This window comes from Musca domestica, unplaced genomic scaffold, assembly GCF_030504385.1.
Source record: "Musca domestica strain aabys unplaced genomic scaffold, Musca_domestica.polishedcontigs.V.1.1 1, whole genome shotgun sequence".
NCBI classification, from domain to species: domain Eukaryota; kingdom Metazoa; phylum Arthropoda; class Insecta; order Diptera; family Muscidae; genus Musca; species Musca domestica.
Genome location: NW_026712114.1, coordinates 42204534 through 42228651, shown reverse-complemented (window position 1 = coordinate 42228651; position 24118 = coordinate 42204534). Strand labels below are relative to the sequence as shown.

The following is a 24118-nucleotide window of genomic DNA, read 5'->3' as shown; positions in this document are numbered from 1 at the left end:
GTGTTTGAAAGTAATTTAACACCTATACTTTTGTTGTTGTTTTTGTTAATATTGGTGCAACAATTCTTTTGTTACACTCCACATATGTATTTACAAATTAATAAATAAATTGGCGTAAGTAAATAAACACTAAAATGTAAAATAAAGTGAAAATGAACTAGACGCAGTGAAATAAAAAACCGTATTGTATCGAATTGCATTTAGTCTGTCGGTACGCTTATATGTATGCGAGGAATACGTGCAATTGCATAAAGGTTTGCATTTTCTTCATTTCGAAAGCAACACTGATAACACTGTGCTACAATAGCACTTTCAACTGCGATTTTTGTAAAATGAAACTAAAGCTTTGTAAAGTTTTTTTTTTAAAACAAGTCGTATATAAAATTATATCAATTTCTCAGAAAAGTAATGGGTATATTTGTCTCAAACATATGGTAATATGAAATCTTTATTTTCCCACTTAAAGGCTTTTTTAAACAATATTTTTTCAAAACCAAAAAAAAAAAATCTTCTCCTTCATCAATATATATTTAGCCACGACTTTGTCGCACAGTGTAGTAAAATTTAACGTGAATTCGAGTGGAGGTTGATGTCTTTAAAACGAAATGCAAAAAAAAAAAAGCAACAACAACTACAACAAGAGTTGTCGAACACAGAAATATGACAAATTTGCAAAACAAAACTCAATTATGTTAATTTGAGTAGAGTACTTCCATTGACAATGATGAAATAGTCGAATAAGCAGTTCAAGGACGCTATTGCAACGGTTGGATATATGTGAGCACATTACACAAAAATAAGACAAGTAAAAAAGCTGTAAGTTCGGCCGGGTCGAACTTTGAATACTATTTGGAACGAATTTGACAATTAAAAAAAAAAAAAAAAAAAAAAAAAAAAAAAAAATAATAATAATAATAATAATAATAATAATAATAATAATAATAATAATAATAATAATAATAATAATAATAATAATAATAATAATAATAATAATAATAATAATAATAATAATAATAATAATAATAATAATAATAATAATAATAATAATAATAATAATAATAATAATAATAATAATAATAATAATAATAATAAATACATAAAATCTTAAAAATGCCGAATGTTACCGTTATATTAGGGTCTATACGACGACGTGGACCTGCATAAGCAACTTTTGTCATAAGCCATTACAATATTCAAATGCGAAACTTGAAAAAAATCGGTGAATAATCAAAATACCGAAACAAAGGGAGGTACTACTGTATGGGGACTATACCAAAACTTGGACCTGCACCGACAATTTTCTTTCATAGGCTGTAGTATCCTTTACGAACTTTAAATACCTAATTTGAAACAATTCCGGTGAATAATGTCGCTCAAGTCATCAAAATACCGAATATCGGGAGGTGCCGTTATATGGGGGCTACACGAATACGTGGATCTGTGCAGACAATTGTCTGTCTTTAGGCTGTAGTATCCATTACGAACTTCAAGTACCAAATTTGAAACAATTTCGGATAATAATATCGCTAAAATCATCAAAATACCGAATATCGGGAGGTGCAGTTATATGGGGGCTACACGAATACGTGGACCTGTGCATTACGAACTTCAAATACCAAATTTGAAACAATTCCGGTGTATAATGTCGCTTACATCACTAAAATATGAAAATAGATAGGTACCATTATAAGGGGCTATACAAAAACGTGGACCTACATGGCCCATTTTCAATACCAAAAGTCCTGCAGACATTTGAGTAAATACATGCATATATTTGATTAAACTTTTATCAACCTACTTCATTGCGTTCGGAAGCTAGAGTGATTTCCACAGAACAAGAATATGTATACTCTGTGGCTTTTTCGAGGTGTTACAAACGGAATGACAAACTTAATATACCCTCCATACTATGGTGGAGGATATAAAAATCCTGAAGGCAATAAAATAAATTTGTACATATTTTTAACTCTTTTTGATGCATTTAATTTCGCTGAAAAAAAACTCTCCACAACAGATATTTTCATCCATCACTAAACTGCATTCGCCATTAAGTCTTTACTCTCTTTTTTCGTGACATTAAAATTAAAGAATACGTTTTCAATTAAATGTAAAATAATTTCCATTTGAACAATTTATATTTGTAACACGACAATTACGTGATTTATTATCCCATATTTGTTGCTGCAATGAAATGTACAAAGCGCATTCATTTCATGCTTTACTTTACAAATTATAATTTCATAATTATGCGTATATGTCTGAACGAACGAACGAACGCAGTGTGCCGACATTTCGACATTCAGACGTAGTTTGTATTGAAATGAAAATCACTGAAATGTTATTAAATCAAATGTAAATAATTGACTTTTTAACCAAATGAGGAAACATAATTAATATGAGGATACTCAATTGAAGAGCAGCGACGGCCGCGGCGACAACGGCAATAAAAACGATTATAAAGCAAATTAAAGTGTGACAAGAGCAATAACAACATCTGCAGCAGCAGCAGCGAGATGACAACAGTCATGAATTCATGTAAATATTAATTGGATTTTAATGCTTTGTTTGGGTCAAACAATGCAAAAATAATTCGTGAAAAAATGTGAGTAAAAACATCTGTCATTGCGGAAAAATATATCTGGGAAGGGAATGCTTGTGGAGATGAGGCAAAAATTAACCTTTTAGTTGAAATGTGTGTGGAACTAGCCTTGGGGAAAAGGCCAGATGGAAGACGAGTTGGTCTTCTCATACAGCGACAAAGGTCTCCCAAAGCAGAACGGTTGATTTTCTAACAGAAGATAAGTTAGAAGAAGGCCAATTGGAGACCAGACGGTCTCCAAAAGAAGTCTCCAATAAATGACCTGGTGACCTTCCCACAGAAGATCAGTGACCTTCTGAAAAAAGACCAATTGAATTTCCTTAGAAAACTAGTAGAAGATCAGTTGGTGTAGTTATAGAGGCCTAGTTGATCTTCTTACAAAAGACTAGTTGGTCTTCTAGGTCTTCTATAGAAAACCACAAGGTATCCTATAGAAAACTACAAGGTCTCCTCATAGAAGAGCTTTTAGTCTTATAATACAGCGACAAATGTTTCCCACAGAATAATGTTGTTTTCTTATGGAACACAAGTAAAAAATTGTAAGTTCTGTCGGGCCTAACTTTTAATACCTCCACCATTCGGAACAAATTTGGCAATTTTCAAAAAAATAAAATCCGTCAAAAATTCTGTTAAAATCTTAAAAATGCCGAATGTAGCCGTTATATTAGGGTCTATACGACGACGTGGACCTGCATGGGCAACATTTGTCATAAGCCATTACAATATTGGAATGCGAAACATGAAAAAGTTGGTGAATAATGTCGCTAAAATCATCAAAATACGAAATATCGGGAGGTACCGGTTTATGGGGGCTGTACGAAGACGTGTACCTGCACAGACAATTTTCTGTCATAATCTGTAGTTCCCATTACCATCTTCAAATACCATCGAAAATAGGGAGGAAACGTTATATAGGGGCTATACGAAGACGTGGACCTGCATAGGCAACTTTTGTCATAAGCCATTACAATATTCAAATGCGAAACTTGAAAAAAAAATCGGTGAATAATCATCAAAATACTAAATAAAGGGAGGTACTATTTTATGGGGGGGGGGGTGTGTGGGGCTATACCAAAACTTGGATCTGCACAGACAATTTTCTGTCATAGGCTGTAGTATCCATTACGAACTTCAAATACCTAATTTGAAACAATTCCGGTGAATAATTTCGCCTAACTCATCAAAATACCGAATATCGGGAGGTACCGTTATATGGGGGCTAGACCTAAACGTTAACTTTCATGTCTAATTTTAAATACAAAAAGTTCTGCAGACATAATATACATTTGAGTAAAATTTTATCAACCTACTTCATTTCGTTCGGAAACTACAGTGATTTCCACATACGGATATACGGTGATCTTTCCAGGTGATCCAGGTGATCTTTCCATAGAAGATCAGTTGGCCTTCTCATAGAGGACTAGTTAGACTTTTAATAAAATACTGGTCGGTTTTCTCACAGAAGACCAGTTTATCCTATAGAATATCACAAGGTCTCCTATTGAAGATTACAAATGCACCTATAGAAGTTGGTCTCCTATAGAAGACCACAAAGTCTCCCATAGAAGACCACAAGGTCTCCAATAGAACACTACAAGGTCTGCCATAGAAGACCACAAGGTCTTCCATAGAAGACCACAAGGTCTTCCATAGAAGACCACAAGGTCTTCCATAGAAGACCACAAGGTCTTCCATAGAAGACCACAAGGTCTTCCATAGAAGACCACAAGGTCTTCCATAGAAGACCACAAGGTATCCTATAGAAGACCACAAGGTCTCCTATAGAAGACCACAGAAGATCATAAGGTCTCCTAAAGAAGATCACAAGATCTACTATGGAAGCCTAAAAGGTCTCCTATAGAAGACTACGAGGACTTCTAATAAAAACAATAAGTGTCTTTTATGGAAAACCACAAGGTTTTCTATGAAATATCACAAGGTTTCCTTGGGGGTAAAAGGTCTCCTGTATAGGACCACAAAGTCTCCTTTCCAAGACCACAAGGTCTCCAAATCTCTACTCTTTCTCTTTTCTGTACTTAGCCTTTTTTGAAATTTAATTTTCTTACATAACAATATTATTAAGCTATTATAACTATTTTAATCGCATTGATTAAAGTTTCATCTGATTAAAGATAGAGAAAAAAAAAAACAAACCATTGTCAAAAGGGATGTCGAGAATAATAAACAAAAAACCTTATTTGTTTATTATTATTATTATTATTATTGCCTAGATAATGGCTTGCGCGTGCCCAAACTTTATTGTTACTTTTTTTTTGGTTTTTGTACTGAGTTGAATTTCATTATTTTACAACATTTAATTATAATCATAATAGTGAAATAACAATTTCTACCTTATAATTAATAACCGTTTTTTATTGGTCTTTTTTATTACAGCTCTAAAAAACTCAAACTGCAATTACAGCGCAAACTATTCTAAGGTGAAATCCCAATATCCCAACAACAGATTGTACAAAAAGTAAAAAAAAAACAGAAATTACAAAAAACCACCACCTCCCCCCAAGCAATAATATGCCAAAGAGACAGACATTCTCGGTGTAAATGGAAAACAGTGAACAACAGCAACAAAAATTGTTACAACAGAAATTAAAATTACAAAAAAAGTGCAACAACAATAAAAATTAAATTTTAATTAACGCATGTGCCGCACAAAACAAAAAACCTGTAATTAACTGAGAATACAACAACAATAGCAAAGATCTACTACCGAAAAGAAAAGACCAACAACCAATCATCAACTGCAGCTGCAACAACAAAATTGAAAGTGATTGAAATTTGCCAACAGCAATCCATTCACAAATTAAAAAGGTAACATTTCAATTTTGCAAAATTTTATATTGAACACACAAACGCACGCACGCACACACGCACTCACACACTTCATCTGCGACCTGTAATATTACATTTCAATAACCATAATGCGATTACGATGTGTTTGAGCGAGCATTGCTTGTAACTCGACATCAATACATGTTGTAATACAAAAATGAAATGCAAAAATCTGATTGATGTCTGGCTGAACAGTGGCGGGCAAAAGTTTCTGTGTATAACTTGGCTACAAAAAAAATTAGGTGTCGCATGTAACATGGATCCAGGGCAAGGGATTTTTTTTAAAATTAAAAAATATAGTATTTATTTTGAAGAGCAACGAATCAAGTACTTCTATTCAGTTGATCGATTAGAAAGCGAAAGAGCATTTATATTCATTGACAAAAGTTTCGAATAATTAAGTAGTAAAGAAATATCAAAAGTCGGTGAGGTATATCTATCTCTGAATCGATTTCCAACATATTGACTGAGGCATTTGTACCTCTCACACAAAATAGCATTGCTATAGAGGGTATGATATGACTTCTAGAAGGGCTATATTAAAGAATATACAGGGTATGATAAAAAAACTGCAACAAAGTCAAACGCCATAATTTTTACATTTTTTTTAATTATATTGAATGAATGCAAAAATATCAGAAATTGCATCAAATTTTAGAATAAGTTTAGATTTGTTCCAATTGTTTACCTTTGGCACGAACTATGACCTCCTAATCGGATGAAACATTTGTATGGGAGCAATAGCTATATCTGAACCAATTTTCACCAAATTTGAAGTAATTGCTTCTAGACTGAATTCGGCTGGAAGTACCAAAATTCAGGTCACTTGGACTGATATTGGTCATTTGTCCCACAAATATTGAAAAATGAGCTCGAAGTAAAACCAAAAAGTGCAAGAACTTTCACCGCAACAGAAAGAAAATAGACTCAAAAGAGCTAAAGAGTTGCTTAGCTTCGCCGATAGTGGTGATCTGCCGAATTTGGTGTTCACCGATGAGAAAACATTCGTTGTCCAGCAGTTTGTAAACAAAAAAATGATTGTGTTTTCTTGCCAAAGTGGTCAGCTGAAAATGTACACCTTCGGTTGGCCACCAGAATTCAAGCACCGGCCATGGTGATGGTGTGGGCCGCCATAACAGCCGATGGTCGCCTCTGCTCGTAATAATCGATCGTGGCATCAGAATAAAAGCCGAATATTATAGCGAAAATAGTCTGGAGGGTGTATTAAAGCCTTGGGCACGCAAACATTTCGGCCGCAGACCTTGGACATTTCAACAGGACTCGGCACCATCGCACTCAGCATGCGCCACCCAAAAATGGTTATAAAATGAGGTTCCTCGCTTCGTTTTCAGCACACAATGGCTACCAAAATCTCCGGATACCAATCCGTTGGACTATTGTGTCTGGAGTATTTTGGGAAGCAAGATTGGCACTAAAAATACCAACGTGTCGATCACCTCAAACAAGCGCTTCGCCGGAAATGGACCAAAATACTGCAGAGCAACATTCGGGCAGCGTTTGGCGGTTTCATTGGCCGTTTGAAGGCCATAATTCGTGCCAAAGATGACCAATTCGAACAAATCTAAACTTAGTCTACAATTGGATGCTGTTTCCGACATTTTTTGCTTTCAATCAATAACATTTAAAAAACCAGTAAAAAAGCATTTAGACCGAATTTGAAAATTTTCGAAAAAGATAACATTCGCCAAAAATTATGTTAACATTTTAAAAATACCGATTACAGCCGTTATTTTAGTGCCTGTACGACGTACACCTACATAGGCATTGTTTGTCAAAGCCATTACCATATTCAAATTCGAAACTTGAAATAAACGGTGAATAATGTAACCAAAAGCATCAAAATATCGTACATAGGGAGGTAGCGTTACATAGGAGCTATACGAAGACCTGGACGTGCATAGAAAATTTTTTATCACAGGCTGTAGCTTCCATTACGAACTTCAAATACGACATCTCAAACAATTTCGGTGAGTATTGTACCTAAAATCAAAGTACCGAATATAAAGAGGTACTGATATATGGGTCCTATACGAAGACCTAGACCTGCATAGGCAATTTTCTGTCACGGACTGTAGATCCCATTACGAACTCTAAATACGTAATTTGAAACTACTACGGTGAATAATGACGCTAAAATCTTCAAAATACCGAATATTGGGAGGTACCGTTGTATGGGGGCTATACGAAGACGTGGACCTGTATAGACAATTTTCTGCCTTAGGCTGTAGTATCCATTTTGAACTTCAAACACCAAATTTGAAACAATTCCGGTGAATAATGTTGCTGAAATCATCAAAATACTGAATATAGGGAGGTACCGTTATATGTGGGCTATAAGAAAACGTGGACCTACATGGCCCATTTACGAACTTAGTCTGCCTACTTTCAAAATAGACATGTGTGCAAAATTTTAGCCTTCTATTTCAATTTGTTCGAAAAATAGCGTGATTACAACAGACGGACAGACACACAGACGGACATGGCTAAATCGTCTTAGAATTTTACGCTGATCAAGAATATATATACTTTGTTGGGTCTAAGATCATTATTTCGATGAGTTACAAACGGAATGACAAAATTAATATACCCTCCATAGTATGGTGGAGGGTGTAAAAATGTAAAAATTATGGCGTTTGACTTTGTTGCAGTTTTTTTTATCTCACCCTGTATATTCAACACGTGATAACATGTTACATAGTTGCCCTCTGTTTCTCGTATCTCTCTTGCAAAAGCTTGAAATTTTGAAGACCAATAATTCTCAAATAAGGTGTTACTCTATTCCGTAATAACCATAAATTTCATGAATATTTGTTCTTTCAGATTTAGTTTTAAAATGTAATATATGAGTCCAAAATTGTTGGTAAGTCGCCTTCAAAAAGGACATAAATTTATTTGTCAAATGTTGAAGACATTGACATCGAACGTTGTTCACCTTCAATTCTCATATTTTTGGAATTTATCGTACTTCCAAAAATTTTCTTTTTTTATTTTTAGTGAACAACTTTTTTTGGAATTCGACACATTTCGCACAAAATCGTTTTATCTTTAAAAAACAACTTATTTTCCCAAATTTAAAAAAAAAATCCGTTTAAATCCAAAGCCTCTGTAGGCTAATTTAAAAAAATATATCGTTTCTATCTACAACAATTTAAATAACAATATTGTTATGTAGAACATTTATTGGCCTTAAGGTTAAACTGAACGAAACTTATTTCAAGTAGCAAGTGCAATTTTATGTAAAGTAATAGGCAACGAAAAAAAAAGTATAAACAACAAAAAGAAAAAAGTACTACCCAAATCCATAAGCAATAAGGCGGGAATCTCGTTACATAAAAATAATATTGAATGTCAGTCAAAGTGTAGTAAAAAAAAAAAAAAAAAAAATTAAAAAATGCCGACACTTCGTTTGGTGCGTGTGCTGCTGTACTATGTGGGCATGGGGGCTGGAGCTGGTTGCCTATTCGTGTTATCTTTAACGGAACGATTGTTGCAAAAACAGAAAACGCCGCTTAGTTGTCAACCAGTTTTCGAAAGTGAACTCAGCTAGATTTTTCCTTTTCTTCAATACGATAGACGATCCAAGTAACAACATCACCACCAATACTTACCCCCACTCGCTTTGCAACGCCTTATATCTGTCATGGTTGTTGTTGTTGTTCTTGTTGTTTTCTATGAGTAATTTGCAAAACTGTAACAGTGAACAAAAATATTACAAAATGAAAAAAAAAGAAAATATTAACGATTTTTTTTCGCGCAAAATCACTTTAGCTATAGCTTTTCACAGAAAACAGAAATAATGACAATTCTATTCGCTTTTTGCGCACAACGACGACGACTTATGTTCGACTCGGATTAGGTCCGAGCGTACACATTTAAATGAAAATATTGAAAATGCTTCAAAATTGAATGGCGCTGCAGTGGATTATTTGCCTGCAAACGAGAGAGATAAACATTTTTGCAATTTATTTTTATGAACTTGTCTATCGCACAACAATTACATGTTGTACATTTACTTATTGTACAATTGCTGTGCCAGAGAACATAAATTGCGAAAGCAACAAGCAAAAAAAAAAAAAAAGAACACGCGAATGAAAAGAAAAATGTAAAACACGAAAAGTTATTAACCAATATTTGCTATTTGGGTTTATGGGCAATTAAAACAAAAAAATTAATTGAGACATTTTTCAGATCACCTTGGCTGCTCAATGGTGTTTTAAGTTGCACTTATTATAGTAGATGTAAGATAATGCTCGTGGATCTCAGAGCTCTAGAAGACCTTGATATTTTCTGTGGGCTCCAGACGACCTTGAAGTCTTCTATAGACTCTAAATATCTTCTATGGGATTTAGAGTCTCTAGAATAACTTGTGGTCTTCTTTGGTCACTAGAAGTTCTTGAGGTCTTCAATAATCTCTGGAGGAGATCTTCTATAGTCTTGGGGTCTTCTCAGGTCTCTAAAAAATCTTATAATCGTCTATGATCTCTAGAAAAACTTGAGGTTTTCTATGGTCTCTAGAAGACCTGGAGGTCTTCTAAAGACCTTTAGTTTTTAGAAGAACTTGAAGTGGCCTATAGAGGCATTATATGGTCCTTGAGGTCTTCTATGATCTCTGGAAGACCTAGAGACATTATATGGTCTCTACAAGTCCCAGAAGTAGTCTATGGTCTCTGGAAGATCTAGAGGTATTCTATGTTATATTAAGATTTGTATGTTCTCTATGCTCTCTAGGAAAAATAGAGGTTTTATGTCGTCTCTAGAAGATCTTGAGGTCTTCTATGATCTCGGGAAGACTTAGTGGCATTATATGGTCTCTACAAGTCCTAGAGATATTGTATGGTCTCTGGAAAATCTTGAGGTCTTCTATGGTATATTAAGACTTTTTTGTTCTCTATGCTCTTTAGGTGAAATAGAGCTTTTACGTGGTCTCTGGAGGACATTCAGGTCTGCTATACACTCTGAGGCCTTGAAATCTTCTATGGTATCCAGAAGACTTTGAGGTCATTCATAATCTCGAAGAAATTGGAAGATCTTGAGGTCTCTCGTGGTATGTAGAAGATCTGGAGGTTTCCTACGGTTTATAGGAGACCTTGAGGTCTTCTATGGTCTCTGGAAAACCTTGAGGTCTTCTAGTCGTAGAGATCTTCAATGGTATATAGAAGACCTAAACTTCATCTCTGGTATTAAGAAGACTTAGAGGTCTTCTATGGCATCTAGAGGCCTAACGGCCTTCTATGGTATCTAGAAGCCTAGAGCTCTTCTGTGGTATATTAAGACTTTTTGGATCTCCATGCTTACTCTTGGGGAAATAGAGGTCTTACGTGGTCTCTAGGAGACCTTGAGGTCTTCTATGATATCTGGAAGAGCCAGAGGCATTATATGGTCCTTAAGGTCTTCTATGATCTCTGGAAGACCTAGAGACATTATATGGTCTCTACAAGTCCCAGAAGTAGTCTATGGTCTCTGGAAGATCTAGAGGTATTCTATGTTATATTAAGATTTGTATGTTCTCTATGCTCTCTAGGAAAAATAGAGGTTTTATGTCGTCTCTAGAAGATCTTGAGGTCTTCTATGATCTCGGGAAGACTTAGTGGCATTATATGGTCTCTACAAGTCCTAGAGATATTGTATGGTCTCTGGAAAATCTTGAGGTCTTCTATGGTATATTAAGACTTTTTTGTTCTCTATGCTCTTTAGGTGAAATAGAGCTTTTACGTGGTCTCTGGAGGACATTCAGGTCTGCTATACACTCTGAGGCCTTGAAATCTTCTATGGTATCCAGAAGACTTTGAGGTCATTCATAATCTCGAAGAAATTGGAAGATCTTGAGGTCTCTCGTGGTATGTAGAAGATCTGGAGGTTTCCTACGGTTTATAGGAGACCTTGAGGTCTTCTATGGTCTCTGGAAAACCTTGAGGTCTTCTAGTCGTAGAGATCTTCAATGGTATATAGAAGACCTAAACTTCATCTCTGGTATTAAGAAGACTTAGAGGTCTTCTATGGCATCTAGAGGCCTAACGGCCTTCTATGGTATCTAGAAGCCTAGAGCTCTTCTGTGGTATATTAAGACTTTTTGGATCTCCATGCTTACTCTTGGGGAAATAGAGGTCTTACGTGATCTCTAGGAGACCTTGAGGTCTTCTATGATATCTGGAAGAGCCAGAGGCATTATATGGTCCTTAAGGTCTTCTGTGATCTCTGAAAGTCCTAGAGGCAGTATATGGTCTCTACAAGTCCTAGAGGTATTGTATGGTCTCTGGAAGACCTTGAGGTCTTCTATGGTATATTAAGACTTTTTTGTTCTCTATGCTCTCTAGGAGAAATAGAGGTTTTATGTCGTCTCTAGAAGATCTTCAGGTCTGCTATTCACCCTGTGACCTTGTAGTCTTTTATGGTCTCTAGAAGACTTTGAGGTCTTCCATAATTTCGGAGAACTTTGAAGATATTGATGTCTCTCGTAGTATCTAGATGATCTGAAGGTCTCCTACTGTTTATAGAAGATCTTGAGGTCTTCTACGGTATCTGGAAAGCCTTGAGATGTTCTAGTCGTAGAGGTCTTCTATGGTATATAGAAGACCTAAACTTCATCTCTGGTATTTAGAAGACCTAGAGATATTCTATGGCATCTAGAAACCTAACGGCCTTCTATGGTATCTAGAAGACCTAGAGATCTTCTATGATATATTAAGACTCTTTGGTTCTATATGCTCTCTAGGAGAAATAGAGGTCTTACATGGTCTCCAGAAGATTTTGAGGTCTTCTGGAAATCTGGAAAATCTTAAAGTCATCCATGGGTTCCAAAAGACACTGAGGTCTTCTATGGTATCTAGAAGATCTGGAGGTCTTCTATGGTCTCTGGAGGACCTTAAGGTCTTCTATGGAATCCAGAAGACTAAGAGGTCTTGAATGGTGTATATAGAGAACTTTGAGGTCTTTCAGGGTTTATTAAAGACGTTAACGTCTTCTGTGGCGTACATAAAACCTTAATGACTTCTTCTAGGTTTTATCGAAGACTTTTAGGTAATCTGTTCATGAAGCCTTAAATGGCCTTCCGAAGATCTTTAAGGTCTTCAATGGTGTAAAGAGGACTTTGAGGTCTTTCATGGTTTATTGAAAACTTTATGGCCTTCTTTGGCCTATACAAAACCTAGAGGTCTTCTTCAAGGTTATATGGAAGACTTTTAGGTCATCTGAGCATGAAACCTTAAATGGTCCTTCGAAGATCCTTAAGTCTTCTATATTCTTTAACCTTTTCCCTAATGTGCTCGAGAAGTTCCATCGTCCATAACAGATATCGTTATTATCTACCATACTTTTGTTTATATTTGTTTTTTTTTTTTTAATTAAACAATTTCCATCAACAATCATTAAATTTTCATTGACGATTAGATCGAACTCAGATAAAATTATAGATGGAAAAAACCTAATATGCCAATTTTTTGTAAACTAAATGATTGACAGCGAAGAACAGACTGTAAACAAAATTGTTCTAAAAATATATCTGGAAAATAATAATATTTACAAATTATGCACAGGTCGGGAAATAATGTAAATAACGTTCCGTTTTTTTTTGCGTTGGTTCGTTGTCGTAATTATTATGTTTACATTTGTAGCCTGAACCCCAATTCAAATGTCAATTAGTCGCATGTCACATGAAATTCCATTTCATCTCTCATTCCATGAAAGACGAAATGTCCAAACTGTCAGTTTTGTGTTTATTTTGTAAACTTGGGTAGCAAGTGTAGAGTGTAGAGGGAGTGGACAACATGGGATGGCAAAAACCGTCTGGTGGGGAAACCGAACGGAACAAATGGCATTTATAACATCAATGGGAAAATTGACATTACCGTCAATGCCAGATTATACACAGGCAGACACATACAAGCCTGTATGGAAATTCACATACACGTATGTGTATATGCCTAATTGTGATTATATGTATGAGTGTGTTCGAATGTATTAATATATATATGAATAATTTATAGCTTGTTTTAGTAGCATATAATTTTACAGAGTCATACCTACAGAGATTTAGCTGCCTATATGATTTACAAGAACAAAAAAAAAAAAAAAAACTACAACCCGAAATCAACTCAAATTGCAAGATCGTTAATCAAGTTGTTCGTTGGCTGGCCTGTCAATAGGCCCATTGAAAAGGTTAATGGCAAACGTCAACAAAACCAAAATCCATCATCAAACAACTCATTTGTCAGATTCGGCACAATGAATCTTTCAAAGAACACTTCAATTAAAACCGAGCTGCAGTACAATTAGATTTGTCCAGAAAAATAAACTAAATGGGGTTTCATCTAAAATGTTTTCCTACTAAATGAAAACTAATTACTCTGAACATTGACAATACAACAGGGATGACCGATTTGTTTGGCAGGTTTAAAAATGTATTTTATAGAGATAAAAGAAATTCATAAAGGAATTCATTTGTGAACAAGTAATAAAAAATGTAAGTCCGGCCGGGCCGAACTTAGAATAGCCTCCAACATTTGGAACGAATTTCGCAATTTTCAAAAAAAAAAGAAATAATAAAATCCGTTAAAAATTCTGCCAAGATCATAAAAATCCCAAATGTGTCCGTCATATTTTAGGCCCTAATATGACGGACAAATTTGAAAGTTAAAATCAAAATACCGAACATCGGGAGGTGCCATTATATGGGGGCTATACGAAGGCGTGGACCTGCACAGACAATTTTCTGTCATAGTATGTAGTATCCATTACGAACTTCAAATACTAAATTTGAAACATTTCCGGTGAATAATGTCGCTTTAATCACCATAATACCGAAAATAGGGAGGTACCATTATATGGGGGCTATGCCAAAACGTGAACCTATATGGCCCATTTGCAATACCAAAAGTCCTGCAGACATGAGTAAAATTTTATCAGCCTTCTTCATTTTGTCGGAAGCCAGAGTAATTTCTACAGACGGATAGATGGACGGACATCTCTAAATCGACATAGAATTTGAATATATACAGGGTGAGATAAAAAAATGCAACAAAGTCAAACGCCATAGTTTTTACATTTTTTTAAAAAAATTATTGAATGAAATCAAAAAATGTCGGAAATAGCATCAAATTTTAGAATAAGTTAAGATTTGTTCGAATTGGTCACCTTTGGCCCTCAAACGGCCAATGAAACCGTCACAGGCTGCTCGAATGTTGCTCTGCGGTATTTTGGATTATTCCCGGCGAAGCGCTTGCTTGAGGTGATCGACACTTTGGTTTTTTTAGTGCCAACCTTGCTTTCCAAAATACTCCAACGGATTGGTATCCGCGTGGTGGCGCGTGCTGAGTGCGATGATTCTGAGTCATGTTGGAATGTCTAATGTCTGCGTTCAAAATGCGTGCCCAAGGCTTTAACACACACTCCAGAATATTTTCGCGATAATATTCGGATTTTATTCTGATGCCACGGTCGACTAATACGGGTAATAGTTCTGGAGGCCAACCGAAGGTACTCATTTTCACCTAACCTTATTGGCAAGTAAACACGATCATTTTGTTTGTTTACAAACTGCTGGACAACAAAAGTTTTCTCATCGGAGAAAACCAAATTCCGCAGTTCACCACTTTCGGCCAAGCGAAACAAATCTTTAGCTCTTTCGAGTCTATTTTCTTTCTGCTGCGGTGTAAGTTCTTGCACTTTTTGGAATTTCAATGGCTCATTTTTTAATATTTGCCGAATCGAGTATTGCGATATGTTCAGCTCACGGGCCATTTTTCGGCCACTGCGACGCGGGTTTCGAACCATTTCTGTAAGCAATATAATGAGCTGTCACTGAAATAATTTTAACAGCTGTCGGACGAGTGGCTTAGAAATGACAGTAGTCTGAAGATGGTTGCAGGTTTTTCATCTCACCCTGTATATATATGTATTTGAGATGTATGAGCGAGGAAAAAGGAATATTTACTTAATAGGTTAAGTTCCTTTTGATTGATGAATGACCCAAGGACGAACCCCATTGAAATTGGTGATAATCTAATAAGATTTAGATATAGCTCCCATATATATTCAACCGATTTCGGGTTAATTGTGGTCAATATCAGTTCAAATGACCTGAATTTTGGCATATCAGACCAGAAGCAAGTACACTAATATCGGTGACAATCGGTTCAGATATAGCTATCATCCGACTTGGTTCCGCACATCCTTAATATATAAATATCGGAAATACCTTTGCAAATTTTATCGAGAACGTCAAAGATTTGTATATATATCCCATATATATCCTTAATCCGATTTCAGGTTTATTGTGCAAATAATGGCTAATGGATGAATTGATACGGGAGCTCTACTAAATATGCATGGTGGTGTAGGGTATCATATAGTCGGCCCCGCCCAATTTTTCCTTACTGGTTTTTTATTTGTTTAATATGAGAATATTTGGAATTTTTGATTTGGATAACTTATAAAACTAGGAGGCTAGAACGATAAAATAAATGTTTCCAAAAGTGTAATTCTGAAATATCAACTTAATAGTGAAGGATATGAAAACTATTTTCAAGTCGCTAACTCATCATTCATCATCATCATTACATTATATTTGTTTGTACCATGTTCGACATGACAATAATTAATCATTTTTGTTGTTGTTTTTGTTTCCTTTTCCTCTTTGTCCACTTGGCTTTATACCTACTCTACCCCATAATTTTTTTTTATTTGTATATTGAAATTCATGCACCCCCAATCATTTCTGTTTTGACATGTAATGAATCACATTGTAAGGATACTTTCATACGTATCTACTAACTGTCGAGGTTGAAGTTTACTCGAGTTCACTTGGCGGTTTGCGGTTACTTTTGTTGTTATTTTCAAATCATAGAATAATTTGTCATAGATTTTTTATTTGCTATTCCGGTGTTTTTGTATGTTTTTTTTTTGGTTGGTGAAATTTAAGGAAAATATTTACACTACATGGAATTTGCGTGGGCTGGGGGTAGAGGTGTGGCGCTTATAGCGGAATGCTATTATTGCGTGACTGAATTACAAGGCAAATCCAATAATAATGACGTACTGTTTTTCTGTTTGTAATGATAATAGCAATGGGGGTGTGTGTAAACAAGTCCTTTGTGGTTAGGGATATTTTGAAGACAAATATTAATAATATAAAATTTTAATATGTAAATTCGGAGAAAAAATGATGTTTGTGAAATTTTACGAAAAACAATCAGGAGGAGAAGTTTTCTTATGAAAAAGATTAAAGTATATTTTTAGAGGAACTTTTTATGTTGCTAAGAAGAAGGCAAACGTTTTTTCATAGAAAAAGAACAAATATTATATTTATAGAAGAAGACTTAAGGGCCTTCTCCTGGAAAATGTCGAAGGATCCACCTCTGGAGGAATACCAATGACCAATGGGACTAAACTGCCTTCGTAGAGAAGAAAATTAGAAGTTCTCCCCATAACGAAGGCCTCGACCATAAGAAAACTCCTTGGTTTCCTTCTATAAGAAGTCGGAATGGAATCAAGTCAATGTAGGACGCTGCAGATGTGATATCTAAGGGAATAGCCTTTATTCCTTTAGGAAGATCCTGAAATCTTCTAAATTAAGACATTTTGTTCTTCTATAAGATCACCGTATCACCTTCTATAGGAAGACCCTGTGATTTTAGGAAGTCCTCTGTATTAAGATGCAGTGGTCTCCTGAAGAAATTCTCTATGGTTTGCTTCTAAAGGAAGACCATGTGGTCCTCCATAAGAAGAAGAACCTGTATTCTTCTATAGGTAGAACTTTTGTTTTTCTATCAGAATACCATGTCATTTTATATAATAAAATACTGAGGTTTTCTATAAGAAGACGCTGTGGTATTCTATGGGTAGACCAAATATGGAGAAGTACCGGCTGTAGTATCCATTACAAACTTCAAATATCAAATCTGTAACAATTCCGGTGAATAATGTCGCTAAAATCATCAAAATCATCAAATCATTTTTTTATCGGGAGGTACCGCTATATGGGGGCTATACAAAGACGGAGACCTGCACAGACAAATTTCTGTCTTAGGCTGTAGTATCCATTACAAACTTCAAATACCAAATATGACACAATTCCAGTGAATAATGTCGCTAAAATCATGAAAATACCGAATATCGGGAGGTACTGCTATATGAGGGCTATACGAAGACGGAGACCTGCACAGACAAATTTCTGACCTAGGCTGTAGTATCCATTACGAACTTCAAATACCAAATATGAAACAATTCCGATGAATAATGTCGTTAAAATCATCAAAATACCGAATATCGGGAGGTACTGCTGTATGGGGGCTATACCAAAACGGGGACCTGCACAGACAATCTTCTGTCATAGGCTGTAGTATCCATTACAAAATTCAAGTAACAAATTTGAAACAATTCCGGTGAATAATGTCGCCAAAAACAACAAAAAACCGAATATCAGGAGGTACCGCTATATGGGGGCTATACCAAAACGAGGACCAACATGGCCCATTTTCAATACCGAAAGTCCTACAGATATATTATACATTTGAGTAAAATTTTATCAACCTACTTTATTTTGTTCGGAATCTAGAGCGATTTCCACAGACGGAAAGACTGGCGGGCCATCGCTATATCGATACTGAATTTAATGCTGATCGAGAATATATATACTTTGTGGGGTCTGAAATGTATATCTCAAGGTGTAACAAACTGAATGACAATGTATACCCCCCATACTATGGTGGAAGGTATAAAAAAATTCCCATAGAAAACCAAAAACCCCTCGACAATTCAGAAATCCCTTTGTTTCTTTTACTAGTTAATATTCAACATCCTTCTGTATATTAAAAAAAAATCTACTCAGTGACTATTGCTTCTGTTGTTTTTTTTTCAAAGATACACTTGCTTTCATATTATCTATGAATATCTCTTAGCTTGAGGCATTCTGGCTTTGGTGTCTGCTATCAGTGGGAGTTCGTTGGCGCCGTGGCTTTTAGGAAGCAAATATCAAAGAATGACACCTGCAGCAAAATATGTTTCCTGTTTCAGGTTTTTTTATCGTTTTGCTGTTCTTATGGCAAGGCAACGTTTATGCGAAGGAGACAAAAGAGATTAGCATAAGAGCAACAAAATTAAAGCTGTGAAATTTCTGTTAACTGGGCTTGAATGGAATCAAGTCAATGTAGGACAATGGGGGAATATTTGGATACGTTTGTAAATTAAAACTTTAAAAGAAATGATCAGCCAAACTTGTTGTATAAATAGATATTTAAACCCTATTTGGTGGCATTGAAAATTCCTCAACATTACATTTACATAATTCTGATTTTCCAAAATCACCCACTGTTCCCAATCACAATGTAATAATGTCTCGCAACTCGTGCTATAAAATGTCTGTTTTGTTTCAATTTTTGGATTTTCTTAGAAGAAGCGTAACAGAGCAAACCCCAAAAATTTCATTAAATAACAGAACGTTGTTAAACTTACAACTTTAACTAAAAGTTTTAGTGGAGGGGCGGAGGAAAATGGCATTTCATTTCAGGAAACAAAACGACTGCTGTAAAATGTCGTTAGAATAGCAGCCATGTAGGAATGAATGAAGGCGTAAATGTATTTGTGTGCCTTTATTTTTTGGTTGAATATATAAAAAAATCGTTTGATAATAAAAGTGAATGGGATGGGCTGTAATGTTTTAGAAGTTTTATTATGAATACTAAAACTATATAAAAAGTAGAAAGAAAAGGTAATTTAACATCTTTGTGAAATCATGAAAATGAACAAAGTTTTTTTTTTGTTGTTCAAGGTGGAAATCCTTGAAATTGTAGCATATTATCCCAGGTTGTATAAGTTCAAGAAAATAATCTGAAATGAGACTAGTCATGAGATTAACGCATTATAGATTTAGATTAGAGCTTTTTATCTATTCCCACAAGAAACGGTTAGGGCTAGAATACTGACAATTAGAAAAACTGCTATATTTTTTGAATTTAGAAAAAATATACGATAAACGAGGATACCCCAACCGAATTAGAGGAGAGTGTCACAGTTCACTAGACTTAACCAAAGTGTCTACCAGTCTGATAAATGACGTGACTTGTCAACCTGTTATTTCTCTTAGGTCAGACCATCTCCTGATAATCGTCTCCATAAGCAGATCGCCCCATTTCGTAATTCCTTAACTTCCTTAACAATACGAAAGTTCACTGAAACGAAGAGTTAACAACCTTCTGACGTTCGGTTAGCAAAAAGGATTTTCCGAGACATAGTCAAAGCTGCAGCCGCTCGAATACCTGATATAAGAAAAAAATTTCCAACGGCGAAAATTCTTCGTCATTTATGCCCACCAGAGATGGGCATAATGCACTGTATTTTTAGTGCACTAATCATTTCACTATCACTGTTCATTTAGTGGTAGTGCAAATTTTAATTCCACTACCACTAAAGGGTTAGTGGTAGTGAAAAATAAATTGCACTACCACTAACGCTTTAGTGATATTTAAAAAAGAATTGCACTACCACTAAATTTTAGTGGTAGTGAAATTTCAATAGCACTACCACTAAATTTAGTGGTATTTGAAAAAACTTGCTCTAAATTAGTAGTATTTCATAAAAAATAGCACTAAATTAGTGCTATTTAGAAAAGTAATCAAATTTTATGAATATGTACTATATATTCTGGATTGTTGTTCCCTACTCACTTCAATAAACTTCATTATACCTGGTATAATACTTATATACATAGTGATTTTTTTGGTTTCGCTAAAATTTAGTGGTAGTGCAAATTTTTTTTGAAAAATCACTAAATTTAGTGGTAGTGCTATTAAAATTTCACTACCACTAAAATTTAGTGGTAGTGCAATTTTTTTTTAAATATCACTAAAGGGTTAGTGGTAGTGCAATTTATTTTTCACTACCACTAACCCATTAGTGGTAGTGGAATTAAAAATTGCACTACCACTAATTATTTAATTCTTAGTGCACTAAAAATTTAGTGCAATATGCCCAACCCTGATGCCCACACAAAATTTTATGATCACTTCATGTACGGTTGTTGTGATAACGAAATTTTGTTAAACAAGTTTCCGTTACTCCACGGCGAACACGTGTTGGTCTCGGATATAAAAGAGCGGACGACGGCAGAATTGGGACAGTTGTCACTATGTGGACCAGCGAAGCAACATCGATCTCGGTAAGTCAGACAATGCTCAATCGAATTCTTGGGAGTCCTATATAATGCTTCATATCCTGAAAACTTTCTTGAATAATCCTAAGGAAATCCTTTGTAAGTCCTGCAAGGCCTTTCATTATCCTTGTAGTATGCTTGAGTGCTTATTAAGGTCTTTTGCAACCGTATCATTGAGTTATCTGTTTGAGTACTTATCTCTTGCAGCTGTACCCTTGAACATCCTTGTAGCCTGCTTGAGTACTTATTAAGGTCTATCGCAACCCTATTCTGGAATATCCCTGTAATTTGCTTGGGTAATTATTAAGGTCTCTCGCATAAAATCTTCCCGAATCCTGAGGTCTAACTTTTTTTCTGCCCCGTGTCTCAAGTACTTATTTAGATTTCGAGTCGTAGAACCATTTCCAATGCTGGGCCGAAGATGAGTAGGATAAGTTATATTCACCATAGAATAAATAAATTCAATATTTAACCTAATATCAAAGGAAAAGAGAAAGACCGTCCTCTTTCTGTCTCAAAAGAAATTCATTTCTGTAAGAACCCTTGGATCTCTGCGAGCTACTCTTGACCAAGAGCACCCCCTTGGGGTGGGGGGGGGTATGTTAGAAATTCCGTCCTTACACTAGTTAATGAACGTGATGATCTCCATCGTTCCAACCATACTGATCCCAAAATCAATAAATTGACAGTGGAAGTCAACCGGTTGGTTTAGGGGCATAAGAGGAAAAAGTGGCTAGACCATCCGAAGTGTTGCAACATTGGAACCGATATAAATAATCTGTGGGTAACGGTAAAATCGCTCTCAAAATCTGGGAAAAAACGTCAGTAATATTTAACGACGTAAGGCACGACCGAGGAGGCACCACTACAGCTTACAATGGTTGATGTGGGTGGTCCCGCTGCTGAAGACAGGCAAGCAGGCCAGCAAAGGCAAATCATACTGTCAAAGTTCACTTTTGTCGCCGGGAGTAAAGAATTTTGAGACTTTAATCCTCCCCAGCATCAGAAGATGCTATCCAGTAGCCAACCATCAACACAAGTTCCGTCACAACCGTATTGCACGACATATCCACACATAGTAGTCAATCACGCCACAGGCGGATGAAGGGAGAACTAACCTCCGGCAAAGTTTGAGACGTTGGATAATCAAATAAATGTGTGGATGCCAGTCGAACATGGAATTTCCGAAAAAAAGTCCAAACTTCGTAGAGTGAAAAAGGGAGTTCCCCAAGGTGGAGTGAGTAGTTTTACTTCTACCTTTTCCGAATTCCTCGCCGTCCAGACGGATGGTTGTACGATCATGGCGTTGGGTCCTGGTGTTGATGGCATACGTGTAAGAATAAACACCTATCTGAAAATATCCGCCACTATATCAACGGCCACGCAACTGAATGTGTAGGTCGAGGGGCACATAAAAAGTAGGCGTCACATTCAACAGCATGTTCAAGTCGTCTGCGCAATTCACAGCTATCGGCTACAGAATAAAAATTAGGATCAAGGTCTTCAAGACGCTAACCTGCAGCACTTGGGATGCGGCCAAAGAGACCTTGTTGACTTTTTATAACGACATAAGTTGGCCCTTAGTTATTTATGCGGTCTCTGTGTGTTCTTCGAATATAAGTGCTATTCAGTGGAAGAACATCCAGACCTGCCAGAATTCTGCCCTGAGAACTGCGTCAGGTGCCTCCTCATGATACCAGTGCACCATATGCATGAGAAGGCGAAGGTCCTCCCCGTACGTCAGCATAACATATGCTTTCGTTGCAGTATCTGCTTGGTTGTATTATGGATGTCATCCAGGCGAGTCACGAAAGATATACATGAAATATATAGGAAGGTCCAATGCTTCAAAAGAGATCCTCAGTATCAAGAAGCCTATCAAGCGAGTCTGAGTAGCATGCAGTCACAGATGCCATCAACAATTACAGTAAGAATACCGTCGCCGGAGTCCACTGTCATCCATTGCAGCTGAAGAACGTCGGCTTCCTAAATAATTGATGCAATTACGTTCAGGATGATGTAGTCGTCTCAATACGTATTTACGAAGATATGCTAAAAGTTTTCCCGGCGTGTGATACTCTTTAATTACCTTTCCAAACATACAGGCTCACTCCAGAAGACCTCTGGTCACAGCCCGTAAAAGTAGACGAATTTTTGATCCTGAAGTAGCTGAAATCGAACAAAACATGTGAAGCGGATGCAACAACAACTAAAAAGTGCCAAAAATTATGTAGTTTAGATATACAGTTTGATTTCATACATCGATGAAACTTGCAAACCCCTAATATACCGACTAAAAACATCTCTGCCTGATATTACCACTGAAACTATCTTCTCCCTTACAATTGTTAAATCAAAACTCTGATGATTTGTTTTTTTTTTGAACACATACACCCACATACCTTTTTCTCTAGAAATATTCAAATGAAGAATATGTGAATTCAGAGATTCTTTTGTTGGTCTGAATGAATTTACACAAGTAATTAAAAAACTTTTGCTCGAGAACTCTCCAATCTTTTGAATTATTTTCCATTTGCTGGTGCAGGCAAAACACAACCAAAAAATTAAAATAAAAAAAAAACAAACAAAAAATACTTGAAGGGCCTTAACAAATCCAAAGTGCTCAGCCAATGCTCAACACAAAAGTAATAAATAACTTACATTTTCATGGTTTTTCAAATAAATGCTGCCAAACCACAAAATTCCGGCAAACCAAATCAACAACAAAAAAAAAGACCGAACAACGCAGCGAAAAAAATCTGCACATCAACCATTTTCTAGGGAAACAATGGCCATAATAAACTAACTGGCCGGCGGAGGAGTGCAAAAAAAAAAAAAAAAAAGAGAAAATGAACGGAAAGGCGTACAGAAAGAGTTGGTCCATCTATTTCACTGCCCACATTTAAATACAACTGCCCAAAAACAGCACGGCTGTTTGTTATCGTATGCAAAATGTTGCTGAAGCATATCCTGACTCTGATGTTGTTGATGATCCTGTTCCTTGTTGTTGCTGCTGCCACACGTTCGTTCCTCCATTTCTTTTGGCGTCTGACGCCTGGCGGTAGCCAGCCAACCAAATGGGGGATAATGCATGAGGTTGGCATAGCCATGGGGGTGATGGTATCTGAATAACGACTGATGGTTGTTCGTTGGTTGGCTCTAAATAATATTTACATAAGTTAACTGGAACTACTACAGCATTTTCACCAGATTTTTTCCTTCTTGCTATGCAACAGCAAAAGAACAACTAGCAAAAAAACATTTATTCTCCTCCTTTGCCAAAAACAACAATCGCAATACAAACAACGCCAACAACAGCGGCTGAGTGCACTTTTAACCATAAATAACATGGACTCTTCTTAAAGCCTGAAAAATGCATAAATTTTAACGGTATTCTTTTATACGTCTTCTCATGCCACCTCGTTTATCCTTTTTTTGCTTTCAGCTCGGCACGATAAGCCATTCCGCTTTCTTCTTCGTTCAAGAAAAAAGAAAAAAAAAACCAAGTG

The 24118-nt window shown here is 36.0% G+C and overlaps 1 protein-coding gene across 1 annotated transcript in view; it reads left to right on the top strand.

Moving 5' to 3' along the window:
- The window catches only part of LOC101893475 (octopamine receptor Oamb), a 242466-nt gene that overhangs the window by 15332 nt on the left and 203016 nt on the right, over positions 1–24118 (top strand). The window contains exon 2 of the mRNA XM_020036170.2: positions 4994–5425. The gene's annotated coding sequence lies outside the window, so the exon portion shown is untranslated. The remainder of the gene's footprint in view (positions 1–4993; positions 5426–24118) is intronic.